This window comes from Colobus angolensis, unplaced genomic scaffold, assembly GCF_000951035.1.
Source record: "Colobus angolensis palliatus isolate OR3802 unplaced genomic scaffold, Cang.pa_1.0 Scaffold67, whole genome shotgun sequence".
Taxonomy (NCBI): Eukaryota; Metazoa; Chordata; class Mammalia; order Primates; family Cercopithecidae; genus Colobus; species Colobus angolensis.
Genome location: NW_012120376.1, coordinates 439,290 through 452,002, shown reverse-complemented (window position 1 = coordinate 452,002; position 12,713 = coordinate 439,290).

Below are 12,713 nucleotides of genomic sequence, written 5' to 3'. Positions count from 1 at the left end.
GGCTCCGGCGTGCGCGGAACTGAGCCCACCCGGCGAGCCCGTGGAGCCGCCGCGGCTGCTGCCACGGCTACCGCTGCCGAGTCATGTGATAATCAGGCTGCAAGGGCTCAGGCTGCTGCGGTGGCCGTTGGTTAGCCCCTCCCCTGCCGGCCCGAGCGAGACTCGCACCGGGATCGTGACCTCCTGGGGGAGGGGGAGACCGGCTGGGTCTGTACCTGCCGGAGGGAATGGGGGCGCTGTGAGCTGGAGGCGGTACAGGTGTCAGGGGCTGTCACGTGGAGCCCAGCAGCCGGGAAAAGCGTTGAAGAATTCACTCCTGAGGAATGCTGCCTTCACCCTCCAGAAAAGAAACTTTGGGAGCAGGAGGGGAAAGGGGAGACAGGTGCAATCAGGGTGGGAAGCTTTTAAGTCCTGCGGTGGAAACCAGCAGTCACTGGGTGTAAGAGACTTTCCAGGGCTTAAAAATAAACAAGCCTATAAGGATTGCATGAGGATTATTAAAAGTTTTCCCTAAGTATTTGTCGATTTACTTTTCTTTTTATTACCACTGTATGCATCACTATCTATGAAGCAAATCTTATTTCGAACCCAGAATAAGCTTAATATACAAGAAAAAAGATCTCTTGAGAAATCAGACGCTGGTCTGAGGGCAGTGGTATTTACAACTAATTGATCACAGCCAGTTACAGATTTCTTTGTTCCTTCTCCACACCCGCTGCTTCACTTGACTAGCCTAAAAGAAAAAGAAGCAGGGACTGTTAGTACTTAATTGTTAAATAAATTTATACAAGCATTTTCCTCCAACGTAGCAACAAAGATATCTTTTCAAAGTTACCTTGTTTACTATCTAGACAAATAAATGCATTTTCCTCCGACAAAGAAACAAGTATCTTTTCAAAGCTTACCTTGTTTACTATCTAGACACTTAAATGCAGTCGTATTTGAATTTTCTTAATTCAGGACATTGTTGCAAAATTATCTAAGGGCACTTATAAAACGAAAGAAGCTTAAGTAGAACACAGCAACTCAAATGCTAAAGTAAAAATGAATAAATACAATGAAGAAACATTTTTGGTGATCGTATGTTAAAATAGAAAACGCGTCTTAAAAACTGAATACTTCATCAAGGCTAACATTTCTTAAATATTGGCTTTTTGGAGGAAGGGCAACTTTGCAATAGGGCATGTATCCTGTTCATGTTTACCTATTTAATTTGCCAGAATTCGTTGTTACTTATGCAGTTATGCACCAAACAGCTTGCTCTGAGTTCACCAGGGAATGCAGGCCCTCGTTCTTCTCAGTCAGTGTTTGGGAAGGAGAGTGGCCCAGGTGTTAGAGGAGAAAACAATTCTTTGAAGAGGAATTGTGAGTCAAGGAGTACTTGCTGTTAGGTGAGGCCTGGATAAGCCTCACAGATATCTTTTCTTGAGTATGTATAATATTCTTTTTAAAAGACATTTTCCCGTTTGACTTTTTCATGTCTAGATATTCTAATTTACTAGATACCAAATAATTATGTAAAAGATGGCAGTATTTTAAGCTTTCAGTGAAATACCACTCCTATCAATGAAGTTTTTAAATCATTTTTTACACAGCATAAATGTAATTTTATCTTAGCCCCTTTTCTTCTTCTTATTTGGTGCAGTCTTTTCAATGATGCAAGATATGTCTTCTTAACCTTTGCTTGGTTAAACTGCAAACTCCTGAATGGGAAATCTCTGATTATATGGGTGGTGGTGAAACACTGAACATATCACCTTCTCTGGTATCCATTGAGTCTAATACAAGCTTATAATCATCTTTTTTAGAAAACTTTTGTTGTAGAACAACTACCTTTATCATTGTCTCTCAGATATTACAGCAAGTAAACATTTTTTTAGTTGATTTTTTTTTTTGTTTTGTTTTTTTGAGATGAAGTTTCTCTCTTATCACCCAGGCTGGAGTGCAGTGGCGGGATCTTGGCTTACTGCAACCTCTGCCTCCCGAGTTCAAGCGATTCTCCTGCCTCAGCCTCCCTAGTAGCTGGGGTTATAGGAGTCAGACACTAGGCGCAGCTAATTTTTTGTATTTTTAGTAGAGATGGGGTTTCTCCATGTTGGCCAGGCTGGTCTTGAACTGCTGACCTCGTGATCCGCCCACCTCAGCCTCCCAAAGTGCAGGGATTACAGGCGTGAGCCACCTGCGCCCGGCCATTTTAGTTGCATTTAACATGGTCTTCTGTTCATTTCACTTTACGGGAAAGCTTTAGTATTTATTTGAAATAGGAATTTAAAATTTTTCTTGTCTGATTTATTTTCAATTTAAACATGGTAACAGTTCCTGGTAAATAATTAATATATAAAATTCAAATATACAGAACTGTAAATAAAAACGTAAAAGACTCCAAAATAATTCCCCAGGGGATAACTACTGTTAATTAGTATTTTTGGTAGGCTTCTAAAATTTTTCTCAAATAGGGTATTTAGCAAGATTAAATTTGGTAACATTAGCAAGATTTGTGAACTAGTGTTCTGTAAGAAGTTATTCTACTGTTTTTCCACAACCTAATTATTACCTGTAATGAGAAAGTGTTGGTATGTCATTAGCTTTGCTAGCAAACTTTGCCCTGATAACGGTAGAAAAACAGAAATTCTATACCTGTTCTGTTTCAAATATTTCTACAGTAAAAGATGGAAATGAAATTTCTGATTAAAATGGGGGTGGTCATCCCTCTTGGAGGGACCCCTAAAAATATATGCTTTTCACACCTATTGTACTCATAGGTTCTGAGAGTATTTGTGTTACTAAATTCAAATGGGGCATTGATCAGGTACTGAGAGACCCTCAGTGTGTTTGTTAGACATCAATAGATATCCTTCAGTTTCTCTTGCGTTTTTTTTTTTTTTCTCTTGGAAAATGTGGGTTTGAAGACTTATTCATTTAGGAGATAGACACATAGACCTTATATTTAGATGCTCTGTATATCAACATAATCTCATTTCTAGGTCTATAATGCTATAGTTTTGACTATTAAATAACACTATGCCATTAGTAAGACTTTAAAAAAGTGGGCCGGGCATGGTGGCTCACACCTGTAATCCCAGCACTTTGGGAGGCCGAGATGGGCGGATCCCCAGGTCAGGAGATCGAGACTATCCTGGCTAACATGGTGAAACCCCATCTCTACTAAAAATACAAACAATTAGCCAGGCATGGTGGCAGGCGCCTGTAGTCCCAGCTACTCGGGAGACTGAGGCAGGAGAATGGCGTGACCCCGGGAGGCGAAGCTTGCAGTGAGTCGAGATCACGCCAGTGCACTCCGGCAGGGGTGACACAGCAAGACTCCATCTCAAAAAAAAAAAAAAGAGGAGCCAGGGGGTTTGGGGCGGGGGGTAGCGGTGACAGGGCACGGTGGCTCACGCCTGTAATCCCAGCACTTTGGGAGGCCGAGGTGAGAGGTGGGCGGATTATTTGAGGTCAGGAGTTCGACCAGCCTAACCAACATGGGTGAAACCCCCTCTATACTAAAAATACAAAAAAATTAGCCAGGTGTGGTGGCGGGCACCTGTAGTCCCAGCTACTCGGGAGGCTGAGACAGGAGAATCACTTGAACCCGGGAGGCAGAGCTTGCAGTGAGCCGAGATGGCACCACTGCACTCCAGCCTCGGCAGCAGAGACTATGTCTCAAAAAAAAAAAAAAAAAAAAAAGGGAAGCAGCAGCTCTGGATAATTTCTTCAGTCAAAACATCCGATATCCTCTCAAAATGTTTATTAATTTTAAAAGGTGAAACAATAAATTACAGTGAAAAAACTTGGCAGAAATCACCTTAATCGAATGACCAAGTTTAACATCACTAGTCATTAAGTACCCCCTGACATGGGTCTTCTTCCCCCAAATCCTAGACCTCTGTATGCTCATGGGAAAATATAGGTGACACCCAAACTGAAGATGTTCTAGAAAGTACCTGACCAGATACCAGATGTGGTCAGAAGTGTCAAGGTCCCAAAAGGCAGAAAAGACTGAGGAACTGTCACAGATTGAAGACAATGGAGCTACAACAACTGCAATGTAATACCAATGTTATTTTCTTAGTTTTGATGTTAACATTAGGAAAGCTGAGTAGAGGGCATACAGGAACAAAAAATTAAAATACACATACACACCAGAGGAATTTGGGGTTTAAGTAGGGAGCAAATGCTCCTTTGGAAGTCAGTCTAGAAGAAAGACAAATAATGCTTTTCCAGAACTCATCCCTCCCACAGCTAGAGATTCATGCCTCCATTATGGTGCTAGTTTCCTTGTATTCTAATTAGTACTTTACATATATCTTCGCATTAGACAGTGAAATCCTGCAGGGAAAGAACATTCTTATTCATCTTTGTATTTCCAGCACTTTGCCTAATCCTTAACAAGTAACAGGGTTCAGTGGGCAATTAATTCTTCTCAAAAATCCCATTCAGGGAAGAAAGACTATTCTGTTTGAATTACCAAATCTGCTGTTTTTATTCCCTCTGTTTTCTTTAAGCTCTTTCTCACTTAATCCCTTAAAATCTGTGTTGTCTATATGCAGAACTTTCTTTTTTTTCTTTTCTTTTCTTTTTTTTTTTTTTGAGACGGAGTCTCGCTCTGTCGCCCCGGCTGGAGTGCAGTGGTGCTATCTCGGCTCACTGCAAGCTCCACCCCCCGGGTTCACGCCATTCTCCTGCCTCAGCCTCCCCAGTTGCTGGGACTACAGGCGCCCGCCACCACGCCCGGCTAATTTTTTGTATTTGTAGTACAGACGGGGTTTCACCGTGTTAGCCAGGATGGTCTTGATCTCCTGACCTCGTGACCTGCCCGCCTCGGCCTCCCAAAGTGCTGGGATTACAGACGTGAGCCACCGCGCCCGGCCAACTTTCTTAACCTGTGGTATCTGATAAGGCTTAGCTAACTTCAGTCAATATCCAGATTGGTAACAATATGGATACCAAGTCATGTGGGTCTCTCCTTCACACAAAACTAATAGCCTGATATATATATCATAACCAGGATATGAAGTTACAACAGTTAACACTAACTTGTTTTGCTTCAGAGATAGTTTGGATTCCAGTTTCGTATGCAGGAATGTACTAATTGGAAATTCCTGATTTACTAGGGGTCGGGGGATACATGTATTTCTCTTCAACAAACAAAACCATTTACTTGTAAGTGACGGTTTCTTATGAACCAAGAAATTTATACCAAATTCTTGAGCACAGAGATATAGAGTATTCGCAAATTTTACATCCATGAAATGCAGTCATTCCCTAGATTATAAACATCTCATTTAGAAACATTTGGAAATGCCCTACACTGTCCACATTGTGCTACACTGAAACTACTGTTTGGTAACTGATGTGGGAATTGTAGAAAAAAAAAAATAGGTATCCTTATCTCACAGAATAGCTGCAAGGATCAGTGAGATAACAGTTGTAAATACGTTATAACTAATGTTGGGCTGGGGTTATCACACTTCTCTAGTTAAATCTGTTTTTTCCTTAGAGATCAATTTTTAATATTAAAAATTTAAACCATTTCTTTTCTCTGTTCTTTGTTTATAACAACCAGGATAACAATACCTACCTCATTGGATTATCTTGATAATCAATGGAATAACATGTAAATTCCTAATATTCTTCTTGGTACAGAATAGATGATCAATAAACAGGTAATAAGCACCATGACAGCACTCTGCACTGTGGGTGTTGAGTGAATTTACATACATTATTTCCAATGCTCTACCAACACCAAGGTAAACATTGCTTTTATTGCTCTTAAACAACACTACCGCTTTACTATTGAAGACAGTTGGGAGGTTTATAAATGACTTGCCCAAGACAACACAGCAGTAACAAAGCAATGCAGTCCCATTAGGTACTTTCTTTAACATTACAACATATAGAAAGTTTACATCACAAAATATTTTTTCCCGACCTTTTTCAAGCAAAGATCTGGTAATTTCAGTTATGGTGGTTTTTAAAGACTTCTGTGAATCTGAAATTAAAACAATTCCTTGGCAACCTTAGATGGATTGTTTTAAGTACAATTCTGTCATTTGGAAATCGTTCCAAATTCTAAAGCAATTACTTTCAGTGAGGTTATTAGCTATAACTTATTTCTAAGTTGGGAGCTGTCTGGGTCATGCTAAAGTTGTATAGAAATTCTAAATTCTGTTCAACTGGAAAGTATCTTTTAAAAAAAGATTATAATATTACTAACCTATTCCCAAGCCTTGTCATATTAACTTCTCTTTTAATATGATGTATTCCCTTGCTCTTCTGCCATGATAAATCACTACTATCATGATTTTTTTTTCCAGATAATAGTGGCTTTAGGAAAATATCCAGTGAAACTTGTTTATTGAATGGAAAAATCATCATTTGCTTAGAGTAGTGCATGTGGTTTGAACAAGTTCAGAAATCAAGCAACTGAAGACAGTTTCTTAGCTAAGAACTATAAACTCAAATTGCTTTTTATTCTCTCAAAGGATCAGTGTTGCTCTATGCCAGTAGATATGGCAGCTGTCTAGAATATGTTGAAATGCAGAATTAGTTGCTTTGTCCTTTTTGTCATCAACTGCATTTTGAATCAAATTAGAGAGGCTTTTTATGCTTGCCTGTAAATATTTTTAGGTTTATCTTTCCAAAACCAAAACACAGTGGAGTGTCATGGCAAATAACCTCATATTTTATTCAAAAACAATACCCCCTCCCCAGTCATGCATTTATAATTAAAATACCCTATTTTAATACATTCTCCTTATCTCTACTCTAGTGAATTAAAAAAAAAAATCTCTTGACATAACTGGGTAATTGTAACAATTCTCTTGTAATTGCTTTGACTGTGGAAAATAGGCATATCAGATTGCGGTCCCTCACATCACAGCCACCAGCAAGATAACAAAAGACAGATTGACAAGAGAACAGTATAAAATTTCATTTAATGTAAGTTTTATCATATTAAATAGTATATTATGTATTTATTAAACTCATTTTTATATAATACATATTTAAACTTATTTTTATATAATAAAATTTATTACATACAAATAAAACTTATTATACAAAAATTAGTTTCAAATGATTGGACAAAAAGGTATGGTCTAATGGTAATAAACTGGGGGAACCTGGCAAACTTGTTAGTAAACTTGTTGGAAAAGTAAACTATCTGGCCCCATCACAAACCTGTTGATTCAGAATCCCTGGGATGGGACCCAATGATCTAGCTTAAAAGTCCTCCAGGCGATTCTGATGTAAACTATTTGAGAAACACTGGCACATGGGAAACCTGTACTATTTATCTAAAGGACAGGCATGCATGGAAATGCAGGGAATATGTCAAGTAAGAAAATAACCAGTGACGCATGTGCTCTGACTTTCAATGTATGTAGAACAACAACAGTTGTTGTTCAACAGTCTCAAACTGAATGAGACTATTCAACTGGATCTATTCAGAAACATATGAACTGTCCCTTTCTGTTTGATTTCCGTGGGCTTATGTTAGTGTAGAAGCCTGAGTATATTTGCTGTGGGCAGATATGTAAATTCTTTAGCATATGGGAAGCTGTAGAGAAGAAAGGAGGATTGACTACTGCCTGCTGATCATCTCCCGGGACTGGATTACCAACAGCCAGTCTGTCTATGCCCGTGTTCTGTCATGTGCCAAGCAGGGGCAGAAAAAATATATATATTTCTATAAATTCACATTATAATATAAACATATAAACTTTATATATATACATGTATTTTAAACTACATGTTTGGTAATGTATTTTAAAAGTAACAAAGTGGTCACTATTAGGAAAACCAAAATGTTCTTGGCCTTTGTAGGGGAGAAAAAACTTTTTCCTCTACCAACTTTTGTTATTTCAATCGGAGCCTGCAAATGAAACTGAAAAAAGACATTAGTAAAAGAGTTTATTTATGCGGGCAATGTTCGCACACGTGGGAGTGTTCCGTGATGAGTAACTGAAAAGTGTGATTAGAATTTGGGGCTTATATACCTAACTTCGTAAGGGAAAGGAATGGGGGAGAAAGACATCTATGGGAAGGACAAATTGGTTTGTTTAGGAAAGACAAATGGGTTTTCAGGAGAACAAACAGAAGACAAGAAAGTTTGTGATAATACTTATACAGGTATGAGTGGTCTTTCTGTCTTCTTCATGGCCATGAAACTGCACCTGAGATGGGTGATGAGGTTTAAGACATGCTACTTCAAAATCTGGCATCTTGACATTTGAGAAAACATCAGAAGCAGGAAAGTCCCACTCACTTTACTCCTGCACTTCTTCCCAGAAACAGGTCAGAAAACCTAGAAAGGATTACATATATAATTAAACTTATATATTTAAAACATATTAAAACTTACATAAAATATAAACTTATATATTAAAAACTTATATATTAAGTTTTATGACATATAAATACTTTTAAATGATTGGACAAAAGGGGTATGGTCTAATGATAATAAACTGGGGGGAACTTAGCAAGCCTGTTTCTTCAGATTTTTCTCTGTAGCCTTGTGTCCTCAGAGATAAGGACATTCCTTTCCTCTGCATATAGGGAGGTCACCTCTAGAATGAGGGTCAAAAACCTACTTCAGGGGAAGGTCAGCTCTTCTATGACCTGCTTCTGAAAAGAAAGCTAAGAGAAGATCCCAGAGTGACCTTCCTGCTTCTATTGTCTTCTCAAATACCAAATTGCCATATTTTGGAACATCATGTCCTGAACCCCATCATTAGCCTTATTTCCCAGAAGTTCCCTGCTTTTACTCAGATAAGGGAAGCTTTGAAAAGGCTCCTTTCTGCATCTGCTGAATCTCAAGTGTCTTCATCTTAAAATAATCTTTTACCAACTCTGGGGTTCCAAGTGGGTCCCTACATCTTCCTTTATTGTATGGCTTATTATGGTTTTCAGTATAATTGCTGGGACTAGGGCACTAGATATAATCTTTCAGTGCCTGGAGTTTTAATCTGGCTCCAAATTCTCCACTTGTATATCCCACAGGCACCTCAGATTCAACATGTCCTAAATAGAACTCATTATCTTTCCATGATGCTTCTTTTCCTCCTGAGACTATAGTCTCAGGTAATGACATGAGTATCCACTTGTCCAACCTAGACATGTAGGAGACATCATCTACTCCTACCCCTTTCTCATATTCCCGTTTCCAGTCTGTCATCAGGTTTGGTTGACGGTACCTTCCGGGTACCTTCCAAGTCTGTCTCCTCCAGTCTGTTTCACAGCTACTAATTTTGCTCAGATCTTCATTTTCTCAGACTTCTTTGGCAGACTCTTGCTGGAATACAGGTGGAGCTATCTTCCACACAACAGTTAAAAGGAACTTTCAGAATAGAGCAGATAGTGATCTTACCTCCTTTCCAGTTTTAAACTCTTCAACTGGCCAATGGGTTAAAATCCTTAACATGAGCCTTCATAGTCCCGCCCCTGATTGCATTTTGAATCTCAGGTTCCTCTTTCCTCCAATCCAGCAACTCTGTGCTTCAGGCTTGCCAATTACATACTTGCCATTCTCAGAAGTGCATATTATTGCCCTCTACCTCTATATTTGAACACGCCATTTTCCTTTGCCTGAAATGCTGCAAGCCCTTCCTGTTGTCCTTCTCTGCACATCCAGTGGCAGAATCCGATTATTTTCATATCCTCCACATTCTTTCATCAGTAAAGAATTTCTTTATTTGTATTCCCCAAGCACTTTTACATAACTCTATCCATAATTATAGCAATCACATTGTGTTATAATTATCTCATTCCTGAAATGTGTGATAACTGAAAACAGGGGCTCTTTATTTTTCTCTTTGAAGCTACAATACTTTTCATACATTATATGAATTAAATAAAGGTTGAATGAATAAATGAGTAAATAAATTACTATGGCAAAGAGAGAAAGGTGTAGTAAGTGTCTCACTGAAAGGCCAAGTTGGAGGAATTTTAGTAGTGCTTCCAAAGAAAAAAAATAGGTAAAATGTTCATAAACCTAGCCTGGTATCCATAGCATCCTAATTTTGGTGTCCAGGAGGTTTAATGTAAAGGTTCTCAGCATACAAGTTAGGTGTTTCTCTATGTTGAAAAGTGCTCAATTTGATATATCTGAACAATAAAACTGTGTCCAATATTTGAATATTATGTTTTTTTGAATGCCTATAATGAATGCCTTTGGCCTTCCTATTAAAGGACAAATAAATAGGTGGAAAATATCTGTTCCTGAATTATCAATTTGTAATTCAGAATCAATTTTTATAAATTTTGTTTTTGTTTTTGTTTGTTTTTGTTGAGACAGAGTCTCGCTCTGTCACCCAGGCTGGAGTGCACCGGTACAATCTTGGCTTACTGCAAATTCTACCTCCTGGGTTCAAGTGAGTGATTCTCCTGATTCAGCCTCCTGAGTAGCTGGGATAACAGGCACCCGGCACCACCACTGGGTAATTTTTGTATTTTTAGTAGAGATGGGGTTTCACCATGTTGGCCAGGCTGGTCTCGAACTCCTGACCTCAGGTGATCTGCCTGCCTGGGCCTCCCAAAGTGTTGTGATAACAAGTTTGAGCCACTGCACCTGGCCAATATTGTGGTTTTTAACACTACCCATCAGTGGTTTCTACCTGAAAATAACTGTTATATCCACCAATCTTTTCTTTCCTAGTAAATTTTTTATTGTCTCTATTATTCATGAAAACAATAGAAAAAATATTTTTAGAAATTACTGAAGGTTGTAAATCAAAACTGGTAAAATCGGCCGGGCGCGGTGGCTCAAGCCTGTAATCCCAGCACTTTGGGAGGCCGAGACGGGCGGATCACGAGGTCAGGAGATCGAAACCATCCTGGCTAACACGGTGAAACCGCGTCTCTACTAAAAATACAAAAAAATTAGCCGGGCGAGGTGGCGGGCGTCTGTAGCCCCAGCTTCGGGAGGCTGAGGCAGGAGAATGGCGTGAACCCGGGAGGTGGAGCTTGCAGTGAGCTGAGATCCCGCCACTGCACTCCAGCCCCGTCAAAAAAAAAAAAAAAAAAAAAAAACTGGTAAAATCAACTTTGTTTGTTTTTAAAAAAAGCTAATTTGGTGTGTTGTAAAATGGCGCAGGGCAAGAAGTTTGAAGGAATTTCCTAGCATTTGTGATTTCATGTGCCAGAGCATATCTATTACTGTGCTTTTTCAGCAAATGAAACTCATCATTATTAGGCACTCAAGATTTGTAGAGTAATTCAGATGTCTTTAATCCATTGATATATTCTAAAATAGCATAAAGTACCTACAGTGTGTCTAGCACATAGTGGAGTTTTAATGTAGTATGGTTATCATATTTACTGAGAGGCCCATGTGTCAAAGACATTTTGAGAGCTTGTTTCTAGCCTCTAAGTACACCAAGAACCAAAAAGAAAGAAGAAGAAGAAAAAGAAAGTAGATACAATACACCTTAATTATGTAAATAAAAATGGATACTTATTATTTCAGCCAGAAATAGCGTTTATAATCAGATCTCCACAAGAACACACACACACACAAATCATCATTTTGAGATTTCTTTTTTCCATAGAGGAAATGTCCAACTTCTTGTGATGTTCTCACTATCTTTCTTGTTTTTGTGTGCTTTTTTAAAAAAATTCTGAATACATTCTGTATCCCAAGATGCAGAAGCTAAACATTAACGATTTGAAAGTCAAGGCATTCTTTTACTATGTCCCTATTTAGTCTGTTTTGTGTTGCTATGACAAAATACTAGAGATTGGGGAATTTATAATGAACAAAAATTTATTTCTCGGTTCTAGAGACTTGGAAGTCCAAGATCACATGGTTGGCATCTGTGAGGGCCTTCTTCCTGTGTCATAACAGAGCAGAAGGAATCAGATGGATGGGAGAGAGACAAAAGTGGGGTCCTTTTATAAGAAACACACTCCCTCGTGATAACATAAAGGTTGAGGAACACATTTAAATCATAGCTGTGCCAGTTCCACATTTCATTTCAGCAACTTGCATTACATTTTCTTCCTATCCCTGTCTCAATTATCTGGGAAAGCCTTTTAAACAAACCAGTCATCCTCCCCATATTTCTTTTTCATTACAGGCCATGGAAGATGTTTTCTAGAAAGGAAGCTTAGAGAGAGAAGCTAAGCTGTTTGTCTAAGTGGTCTGTGTGGAAACTTGAGTCCTTATGTTTTTCTTCCGAGGATGGAGTTAGACAATGGGAAAAGTGAACCACAGCTCCCTTGTGAAGGCTTCAGCATAACTCCACTTGTTTATTTGAGCGACTATAATCCACTGATTTATCTAAGTGATTTAAATAGAAGTAAAAATCCATTCATTCCAAATACATACATGGGTAACTTCAGTTATAGGTATCTTTGTATCTTTGTATGTCTGATATCATCTGTTGGTATAAGGTGGGATTTTTTTTGTAGTTTTTTATTTTTAATTTCTGGGTACATAGTAAGTAAATATACTTATGGGGTACATGATACATTTTTGTTTGTTTGTTTTTTTGAGACGGAGTCTCGCTCTGTCGCCCAGACTGGAGTGCAGTGGCGCAATGTAGGCTCACTGCAAGCTCCAACTCCCAGGTTCACGCCATTCTCCTGCCTCAGCCTCCTGGGTAGCTGGGACTACAGGCGCCTGCCACCATGCCCAGCTAATTTTTTGTATTTTTAGTAGAGACAGGGTTTCACCGTGTTAGCTAGGATGGTCTCGATCTCCTGACCTTGTG